Source organism: Ochotona curzoniae, unplaced genomic scaffold (assembly GCF_017591425.1).
Source record: "Ochotona curzoniae isolate NIBS_2020 unplaced genomic scaffold, NIBS_Ocur_1.0 contig_4514, whole genome shotgun sequence".
In the NCBI taxonomy this organism is placed as follows: Eukaryota; Metazoa; Chordata; class Mammalia; order Lagomorpha; family Ochotonidae; genus Ochotona; species Ochotona curzoniae.
The window spans coordinates 6,707,937-6,718,676 of NW_024466312.1; the positions used below are offsets into that span (position 1 = coordinate 6,707,937).

General features: G+C 40.7%; 1 pseudogene; it reads left to right on the top strand.

The window, feature by feature from the left end:
* Window positions 1-7,856: 7,856 nt before the first annotated feature.
* Window positions 7,857-7,955, top strand: LOC121160617 (annotated as a pseudogene).
* Window positions 7,956-10,740: the final 2,785 nt, after the last annotated feature.

A 10,740-nucleotide genomic window follows, 5' to 3' on the forward strand; every position in this document is an offset into this window, starting at 1 on the left:
GTGGCCTCTCGCCTCTCTCCTGCCCATTAAAACTACAATTCCTAGAAAAGCATGTGTTCATGTTGACTAGAGAGAATTTTTAAAATATCCTTTCTTTGGAAATGGTGAATTGTTCAATGGTTGTGTTGGCTGTATGTTTGTTAGTTTGACTATATGAGATTAAAAAGATTGGAAATTGGGGCCCGCCAGCATGGCCTAGCAGCTTAAGTCCTCGCCTTGAACGCGCCGGGATCCCATATGGGTGCCGGTTCTAATACTGGCAGCTCCACTTCCCTTCCAGCTCCCTGCTTGTGACCTGGGAAAGCAGTCGAGGACGGCCCAAAGCCTTGGGACCCTGCACCTGTGTGGGAGACCCGGAGAGAAGTTCCTGGCTCCTGGCTTCGGGTCCGCATAGCATCGGCCGTTGTACTCACTTGGGGAGTGAATCATTGGACGGAAGATCTTCCTCTCTGTCTCTCCTCCTCTCTGTATATCTGACTTTCCAATAAATAAATAAATCTTTAAAAAAAATTGGAAATTAAGGTGAACACCTAACATTCAGTTGTTTATGTCTAAAATCTACAGCTTTAAACAACTTACCTAGGCCTGGTGCGGTAGCCTAATGGCTAAGGTCCTTGCCTTACATGTGCCGGAATTCCAAATGGGTGCCAGTTCTAATCCTGGTGGCCCTGCTTCCCATTCAATTCCCTGCTTGTGGCCTGGGAAAGCAGTCGAGGACGGCCCAAGGCTTTGGGACCCTGTGCCTGCATGGGAGCCCTGGAAGAGGCTCTGGACACTTGGCTTCAGGATTGGTTCAGCTCTGGCCTTAGCGGTCACTTGGGGAGTGAGTCATTGGACAGAGGATCTGCCTCTGTTTCTCTCCTCCTCTCTGTGTATCTGATTTTCCAATAAAAATAAATAAATCTTAAAAAAAAAATCCCTGCACAGCCTCGCTGAAACTCCTTAAGTATATTAAATCCTTGACACATGAACTTTGATAGTCTGGCTCTCTCTCTTTTTCTTTTAGTAGGGTAGGAAACATCATTATATTTTCAAAATTGTATTTATGAAATGTATGACATTTATTGCTTTTCTATAAGCAGTTCCTTCTCCCCTGCTGGAGGACCAGGAGGTACTGGGAGCTGTGCTTCCTGAATTCTACTTCTACTTCCCCTTTGATTCTGCATGATAATCCCAGATCCTGGCAGTAAACCTGTTTTATTTTTCCCTTTACTTAAGTAAGTCAGAGTTAGTTTCTTTTTCTTGAAGCAAATTTAACTTTAGCAAAACATGAATGTGAATGCCTAACAGGACCTACATTTTGGGAGCAAATTATGTATAACATGATGGTTTTCCTGCAGATTTGTGTGTATATCCTGTTAGTACAAAATGAGAGTACATGTTCTGTTTGACCAAAAAAAATTAAAAATCAATATTTGAAGCACAAAGTACTAAAAAAGCCATGTGTACTGATGGCACTTTACATCTGCAAGTGGAAGTTGAGCCAGTTAGATCTATATAAAGAGGGAACAGACAAATTGATCCAGATAATGATGTGTAGTAAAATGGATCATCATTAATATATTCAAGAGCTGGTTATAAATGCTTAAATTACCAAAATATTGACTCAAGTAACTTTACCTGCCAAAGCTAGTGGAGAAAATTGCTTCTTCCCACTATATTTATTGGCTTACATGGATCTAAATATATATAATGTGCAACAATATATAAAGTTCAGCTATTACATTTAGGGAACAAAGATCAGTTTGATAGCTTACATTCTATAACATTAGAAGGAGTGGTTCCTAATATTATGCACCGATCACACTTTTGGTTAGCCACTTTCTGTCTTTGTGCTTTACATAAATTAGATATATAGTAGCAGCTTCAATTAACTACAGAGTAAAAATAACCATTTCTAAAAGCAACTTAAGGACATTTCTGTGTAATTGTACAAGATGTTGTCATGCCATTCAATGAATGCAATAAATATACTAATAAAAATAGCATTTGCATTGAATTTAGAGCGGAAAATAGAATCAGTTGGGATATTAATAAATACTAAATCTGCAAATGATTCTCCAAGTCCATTAAGAGCTTTAGTGTTTCATGTGAAGCTCATAACTCCAGGCAATTCCCTGTCTGGCTTAGCTTTGGCAAATGTTTATTTTGAGGAATGCTCAGTCATCTGTTTTACAAGCTGATTCTCTTTATACCTGAAACTTTCCACAAGAAAGTTATTGCTGTAGAAATCTGCTCCATTCTTATGAAAGACTTCTGCTCATCTGCTTTAGGTTTTGGGGGAAACAAAAAGAATTTGTGTGTTGAGAGGATATGATATCTAGTCTTTGCTTACAGATTAGAAATTGAAACCTAGAATAATGAAGTACTACCCAGGCACGATCAAATAGGAATTTGACAGAACCAGGATCGTGCCCAGTCCCAGTCCAAAACTTTCTACCCCATCTGCATTCACTCTCCTTTTACCCACAAATATGCCGTATCCTGGTGAGGTTAGGTAGCTGATTCTCTATGAAAGTCTAATGGGTAAGAATAGTTAATGGGAACTAGTAGTGTCTTGATGCTTATTTGTTGGCATTGATCTAAATTTAGAAAGATCTGATCCAATGGATCCTGTAAAGTATTTAATGATCTAAAGAAGATATCTATGTTCTGAAATCTACTAAGTTTTATTTTAAGTAGAAAGCCATCCTTTCACTCATAATTAAATATTAGGTCGGGAAGGAAATTTCCCTTGGGAAAAGTATTGGCTCAAACATATGTCTAATTACTCTGGGTTTGCCCAAACCCCACCAGTGAATGGTACAACAAAATTCTAGAAACAATGGGACTTATGCTTTTAAGACTCATGTTCCCCACTAGAATACTCAAGAATTGCTTGGTTCTTCTAGATTAGGCTCTTCTGGGATACTTGGCCACCCAACCATGTAAATGACACATAGGAATAGGAATTAAAGTAACTAGAATCAACCTTTGCCTGTAAAGTAATTTTTCTCTGTAGATAATTTTACTTATTTCAAAGGGAATTTCAACAATCTGATCATTGTTTTGCATAATCATGTTACTCAATAGTAGCAATAACTAATTTTTCTGTCCATCAAAGTTACTATTTTCTTCTCCAATTTATCCTTTCAAGACATTCCTGTTGTGCTTCAACTTACTCTGTTCCAGTAACAGGGGATGCCAGACCAATAAACTTATATTCTGGAGGGAACCATAGGAAATAAGTAAGTGTAGAAACAAATATCCTGATGATTTACAGAATATGGCAAGTACGCAGTAGAAAATGTGTAAAGTGTGTGAGTACAAACCTGCCTGTTTAGCAACAGCTAAGCATAGATTTTGGGTGGTGCAGTAGGCCGAGGCTCTGCTCTGCTTGGGAATACCTGCAACTAATCAGAGTGCCTGGGAGTGAGTTCTGCCTTTGTCTCTGATCTCCCTTTCTTCTAATGCACACATTGAGAAACATCTGGTGAGGACCCAGTGCTTGGATTCTTGCCACCCACACAGGAAGCCAGATGGAATTCCTGGCCCAGTCTTGACTCCTATGGGCATTTGGAGAGTTAATCAGCATTTGGAGATATTTATCTCTTTCCCCTCTCTTCTCCCTCTCTCTCTCACTGTGAGTGGGATGTTTGTAAAAATTGACTCTCGGAGATGACATATGAGAACCCAAGGAAAGAGGGATTTCAGAGAAAGGTGACGACTGCAATATTCCAAGAGTCGTCACAAGATCAAATGACATAAGGGTATTGAGAAAGGAACAGAGAGCCATGAGACGAATTTCCAAAAGAGAGTTAGGGCACGATACTGTTATCAGATATAAGCGTTATCTATGTCCTGCCATATCCAGACTCCCCCTTCAGGGCGCTACACCTGCTCCAGGTTGGCAATATGACTGACTTCACAATCTTCATGATATTGAGAATCTTCTCCCCCGCTGAAGGAACTATTGAGGTTATGACCTCCTCTGTTTTCCTAAGGGCAGTCAGATGACTGGCTGATGTAGTGATAGAAAAGTCTGGGCTGCCTGATTCAATTTGAGGCTTGCTTTCAATGACCATTTCAGCTCCCTATAGGATTGGCAGAGGTCTCAGCCCAATCTCAACTTTGTTATGATTTACTTATAGGTTTATCCTCTGTAAGCATAATCCAATAAACCATCAGCATGCAACTTTCCATCTTAGAGATTATGTCCAGGCAACCCAATATAATGCAATTAGTACTGGATGTAGTCCTAGAGAGTTGACTCTAAAATGGGACTTTTAGATATGAGTCGCTATTTATTGATGGCTAGCAAAATCCATCGCTGATAGGATCTCATCTAGGTTATTGAGGCCATGTAGTTATTTAAACTTTCACTTGTGTGAACTGGAGTGAGTTCCTGTTGGAAGGAAGGCTGTTGCGATGTTCTTGGCTATCGAGAAGTGTGAGGAAAGTGGCAACTATAAGGATTATGGAATTGGGTGACGGTAGTTAAGTGTCATTAATTTCCTGAAGAGCAACAATGACAGGCTCAGGGTAGTTAATCACCATTTCAAGGAAAAAATGAGCAAGTCAGAGCATCTCCTTGGCAACCCTTCAGGAAAGCCTGAAGGAGAGACAGAGTCAAGAACCTACTTTTGAAAGAGTGGTGAGGCTTCGGAGAAGATTGAATTCTTAAGCCTTCGCGGGTCTCCTAGGCCAAGATTGAAGACTTAGCTAGGCAGAGGGAATGATCTACCACTTATGCACTTGAGAAATTTGGATTCACAGGTTCTTCAAAACCTGGGCCCAGAGAAGTAGCCCTTTGTCCTTATTAGAAAATAGCAATTGCCCTCTCAATGCTTGAAGATCAAGTGAGGCAGGTAATTTTTAGGATGATGCTTTCCTCCCCCAGGATCTATCTTCACTTTTCTTTATTACTATTCAACCAATAAGTAGAATCAAGCTACATTATAATCAAACCAAGGAAGAGGTAGACCATCTAAGAGAAGCGAGAAATTATCTCAGAGTGCCTAGCTAGTTTAAGGACCCAGCAACGAGTGCCAGCAGAAAGCTGGAGTCTTCCTTCCTTTTTTTTTTTTTAAGATTTATTTATTTTTATTGGAAAGGTAGATATACAGAGAGAATAAGATACAGGGAGGAAGCTCTTCCATCTGATGGTTCACTCCCCAAGCGGCTGAAACAGCTGGAGCTGAGCTGATCTGAAGCCAGGAGCCAGGAGCTTCTTCTGGGTCTCCTGCACAGGTGCAGGGTCCCAAGGCTTTGGGCCATCCTGGACTGCTTTCCCAGGCCACAGGCAGGGAGCTGGATGAGATGTGGGGCATCTGGGATATGAACTGGTGCCCATATGGAATCCTGGTGCGTGCAAGATGAAGACTTCAGCCACTAGGCTACCACACCAGGCCTGGAACTGGATTCTTAAGAATGGTTGGGGCACAAATTTGTAGAGTTCACCAATATTGTATCACACTAGCCAAAGATTCTATGTGGTGGTATTAATTGCTAGAAAACTCTCAGAAGCTTAGAGGAAACAAAGGTCCATATGCATCTATACCATGTGAAGTAGATGACAGTGGGAGTAATAAAAAGGCCTAGAAATATGGTCATGTCAGTAAGACCATAGTGTATAGGATTGGAAACCCCATTTCTTGGCTGTGCCCCATAGAAAATTTAAGATAGGTGTTAGCATTGGTAACAATCTCTAATCTAGGAATGATGGTAGGTATTGTCCTAAAATAGGCTTCCCCAGTAGCAGTAGGAATGATAGATCCTGAAGGGATAGAGTTGAAATAGCTCAGTAAGGCAAAATGAAAGGATTACAATGAACATTTGAACATTTTATTTAATAGCCAAGAGGATGGCTATTAAGTAAAAAATGAGAGGTTCATTGGAGCATGGAACATGGTGTCCATTTAAACAAGTTGGGAGGGTAGGCAAATGATATTACTTAGTTTTTGCAAACTATCAATAATAACTAACAAAGAAGCTGTTGATCACCAATCCGATGGAATAATGCGGTCTCTCATTAGATTTCTCTACTTGAGCTCCTTAGACCTAAACCCAAATGATGGACAGAGAGGCCAGATTCCTCAAAGACCTGCACAGTGTGACAAGTGTATTTAGTAGTAATTTCCCCCACACAGTTCTGTCTCCAAAGACCCACTTATTGAGGTACAGTGGGAGAGAAAAATTTTAGGTTCTTTCAAAAATTATTAGACACAAGGTCTGGACTGGTAGTGATTCAAGGGCACAAAGTGCCAACATAGTCTTGCTTTTGCGATGAAGTTGCGTGGAAGGCAGGTGACAGAGAAATCCTGCTGCAGGCCTAAATCACAGTGGTTCCTCTGGATCTAGATTCATCTGTTGGTGGTCTCCATAATATCTGGATGTGCACCTGTAAAGGACCTACTTGAAGTCTGGTAAACTTCCTTGACAGGGATAACGCACATCACAGTGGCAGGGGGAAGCCAGTAGAAGCCTGTGGCCCCATCTTGGCTGAGGGAGAGAGCGAATGAGATCCACACCACATCCATAGTAGTAAGGACTTGGAGAAGGCAGCATTGGTCCTTCTGGTCATATTCCACTTTCATGCTCTAATGTAGCCTCTGCAAAACCAGCTATATATATCATGGAAGGAGACAATGAGTTGTTATAAACTTAGCAAAGTAAGTTCCCTACTTCTGAACCAGAAGGGAGTTTCCATGCTGAAAAAGACAAATATAGTGTTAGGCAAGATGTGTAATCATTAATCTGACAAATGGGTTACTTTTGATTTTTATAAAAATAAAATAAAAATAATTTGCATTCAACATTACAGGTCAGAATAAAGATTCTTAGTTAATAGTCTTTCTGTGTATAACAGACTATATGATCTTAGATCATTTATAGGGAGAGAAAATTTCTTTTAATGATTTTGTATAGAGTAAGATTATGATTAGTCCAAGATTAAGGAGATACATCTTGGATATCCTTCTTGTTGGTAACAGAATGCTGAGGCATTCTGGGACATCACATGATGAGAAAATATCCAGGGAGAGTTCTCTTTACTTTTTTTTTTTTTTTTTTAAAGATTTATTTTTATTATTTTTCATTGGAAAGGCGGATATACAGAGAGGAGAGACAGAGAGGAAGATCTTCCGTCCGATGATTCACTCCCCAAGTGAGCGCAACGGGCCGATACTATGCCGATCCGAAGCCAGGAGCCTCTTCCGGGTCTCCCACGCAGGTGCAGGTTCCCAAAGCTTTGGGCCGTCCTCGACTGCTTTCCCAGGCCACAGGCAGGGAGCTGGAAGGGAAGCGGGGCTGCTGGGATTAGAACCGGCGCCCATATGGGATCCCGGGCGTGCAAGGCGAGGACCTTAACCACTTGTGCCACCACGCCGGGCCCTCTTTACTTTTTTTATAAAAAGATTTATTTATTTTTATTGGCAAGGCAGGTATACAGAGAGAAGGAGAGACCCAGAGAAAGATCTTTCATCTACTACTTCACTTTCCAAATGACCTCAATGGCCGGAATGGAGCCAATCTGAAACCAGGAGCCAGGAGCCTTCTCTGAGTTTCTCATGTGAGTACAGGGTCCAAAGGCTTTGAGCCAAGCTCTACTGCTTTCCCAGGCCATAAACAGGGAGCTGGATCCGTAGTGGAGCAGCTGGGATACAAACTGGCACCCAAATGGGATCCTGGTGCATGCAAAGTGAGGGTTTAGCCCCTGAGCCATCATGCTGGGCCTGAGAATTCTCTTTCCTAATAAAGTTGCATCTATGATAACTCATGAACCGTTTAATCCTGGAGTGAATTAATCCATTTATGAGGGCAGAGACCTATGATCCAATCATCTCTCTAAAGGTTTTATCTTTAAAATACTATGAACTGTGCTTGCTTTGGGAGTATATACACTAAAATTAGAATGATACAGAGAAGGTTAGCATGGCCAAGGAAGACATGCAATTCAAAAAGTGTTCCATATTTTAAAAAATGTGACGAGTATAGGAATTTGGGAACGATTTCCAGTATGTGAGTGTGGAGGATGAACTCACACCACAGAAAGTCATCATTTAGAATTTTGTCCCAGGGTTGTGTTAGCTCTCCATCTCTGACTTATAAAGACTGGGCAGAGGAACCATATGGATATTCTTAGAACGTCATAATGATTCACTATACTGGTGATGCCACATAAATCGGACTGGAAATGATGAAGAACATAATTGTTCATAATTGTTCTTCATATGTCCTCCAGAGTTTAGAAAACACACATTCAGGGGTCTGACACATGAATTATGTTTTCAAGAATTCAAGGATGTGAGTCATGTTGGAATATATTGTTCAGATAAAGGATCATGTATTGCAAGTTGCATTTTCTACCGTCAAACAAATGAAAACAGACACAACCAACCAACCAACCAATCCCCCCGCACCCTCCCCAAAATGAAAGTGCAGAACTTCATTATCTGTACCTATGTACATGGGGTCATGGAAAGCTGTTTGGATCCAGAGAAGGGGGGCTCTGCTAGAGGTGCAGTTGATGAAGGAATCAGCTCTGATGCTTGGGCCACAGGGTCTAGAAGTCTTTATGTAACCATTTTTCACAGTTACAGGGCCTTAAGTCTTAGAAGTCCTGGCTTCCAGAATTGCTGTGGGATTTTTTTTTTTAATTCATGATTTTTTAATTAAAAAAAGTTCTGAATAGCATGTGATATTTGTAAATTTTCATGGAGTACAGTGTAGTATTTCAGCACATTTGTAGGATAAATGAATCAAATCATGAAGCCAGGCAGCTAGCGTTTCCATTTCTTCATCTTTTTTTTGTGTGTGTTGAGAGCCTATCAATTCTTTTCTTCTAGCTCCTTATACAATAGATAATATATTGTTGTGAACTGCAGTTACCTTGTGGTGCTATGGGAACATATTACTGCTTTCTGACTGTGTATTAGTACCCACTACCCAAAGTTCATCTATTCTTCCTTCCCCCAAGCCCTTCCTAGACTCTGGTTAATATTATTTTAAATTTGGATTATGAATTATTATTATTTAACTTTCACATATAAGGAAAATTATGTGATATTTATTTTTCTTTGCTTGAGTTATTTCAATATTAAATCCATAGACTTTTCTGCAAATGTCAGGATTTCATTCTTTTTAAAGGTTGAGTAATATTCCATTACGTGTTTGGCCATATTGTCTTTATTTGTTCATCTGCCATTGGACCTGTAAGCTGGCTTCATACCATGACCCTGTGAACGGTGCTGCGATGATATGGGGGCACAAGTGTCTCTTTTGTATGCTGATTTAATTTCCTTTGGATATATATATATATATATATATATATATATATATATATATATATACCCACAGGTAGTGTGCTTAGAGATCAGAAATCAAGAGAAGAAAGGCTGTTCTTTAATAAGTGCTTGGCTTTTGCTGTTAAGAAGTTGCTGCTAAACCCTGAGGGTAGGGAAGGGGAGAAGTGACCTGACTCCTGTGTGGCATACTAGGTTACTTTTCTTAGTTTTAATGGAAAAGTAAAAGAGAAGAGCTACTGCCTGATACTGGCATAGGGATTATGAGCTCACACCCTTCGAGAGGCAGGCCTGGACGGTTCCACTGGACATGCCACTGAGAGTAGCCGAGGTTCTGGGCGACAGTGGAAGGGATCTAACACAACAAGGTGCGGAGGAGAGTGGTGAGTTGTTAGTGACAGACTTGAGATCCGTTGTAGAAGCAAGTGTTTTGATATTGTGGGAGTCTTGTAAGTTTTTCTGGAAACAAGAAAAACCAGAATGCTAGAAAGTAGTGCTTTCAGGGTAGGCTTACTACCCAAAGCAGGTGAATCCATATGCTTAGAGATTGGGCTGTGAGGGGCACTTCCTGCTCCAGCTCAGTCTGTGGTCTTCAGATCTGATGCATCCCTTCCCAGCTCTGGGAATGCTGGCTGGTCAGGCTCACAGCTGCCTATCTCATTGGCAGTTGCTTTTAGCCACATGGCACCTGGGGTATGTCCTCCCCCCCCCCCCAATAACTGGCAGCAATGGGAATTCAAAGACCTGGCCTCCCACCGCAACTTGGAAACACAGTTTGAGAGCCTCCATTGTATTGTCAGAAGCATTTGCTGTAATCATAAAGTGGGTCAGTTTTTACCACTGCCCATCCCTGCTTTCCTCACTTCTCTGTATCCTGACAGCCCTTTCCAATCAACCTTCATCAGGCAACTTTCCATCTCAGAATCTTTGTCCAAGAATCCCAATTTAAGACAATATACAAGTAGAAACATAAACTTAATGCAATTCTTCGGTGTTCTTACGTAAAGCCAAGGCTGAGATAGAACCTTGATTGGATGGAATGTATTTGTCCTCCTGGGAAAAAGGGTATAAAAAATATCTTAATTGTGTTGCTCTGAGCTATTTGCATCTGGAGGCCAGGCCTCTATTGTAGGATTAAACTCATGAACAATTGTGATTATAAGCCTAAGGGAAAATGAGTTGATTTGAGGAAGGAGGAGATGGGGAAGAGAGTTAGGGAATGTGAAGAAAATTTGGACCATGACTTCTTTTAAAGGGAAGTAGAGCTTTTGAGGTGGGGGCATGTCGCATGGGTCTCAGAGTAAAAGAGAGTAAGATATAGGAAAAGGGTTACCTTATCAAATATATCCTGGGCTGCCTTTATTTTGGATTTTATCTTCAATTAGGATTTATCCTGTTGTGTTTTGTTGGCGAAATATATCTATTAGCAAGGAAACTCTTCATGAATCTCCTTTCTTTT